Here is a 484-nt window from a genome sequence, read left to right as displayed (position 1 = left end):
CCTCCATTCTGGTGACTATAGCACAACCAGAGGGTTCTACTATGTATGTGCATAGATATGTTCAGAATTTAAGGGGAAAGGTTCCATTTAAAACCAAATGGCAGCGCAAAACAGCCACAGCTGCCCATGAACTATTAATCACTAGAAAAGAGGCCTGAACGGGGGTTGTGGAGCAAGAGACAGCCAAGCTAAAAAGGAAACAGGCCTGAAATTAAATCCTGAGTTACATCATAAGGACAAACAGTGACAACTTAGAATTTCTCAGGCGGCATTGAAGGCAAGAAGCTGAGAGAGGGACATTAAAGTCATACTCATATTTTGCTACAGAATTTTTTTTTCCTTTTCTCTTCTGTCTTTTCTGTGATTATACACTGTAGTATCCAATCTGTTTTTTGTTTGTTTGTTTGTTTGTTTTTTTGCTGTTGCTGTTTTGTTTTTTAGTCACCTTTTAACATTTAGGGGGCTCTTTCCCTCCCTACATTAC

This window comes from Chrysochloris asiatica, unplaced genomic scaffold, assembly GCF_000296735.1.
Source record: "Chrysochloris asiatica unplaced genomic scaffold, ChrAsi1.0 scaffold00349, whole genome shotgun sequence".
NCBI lineage: Eukaryota > Metazoa > Chordata > Mammalia > Afrosoricida > Chrysochloridae > Chrysochloris > Chrysochloris asiatica.
Note: the sequence above shows the minus strand (reverse complement) of the source record.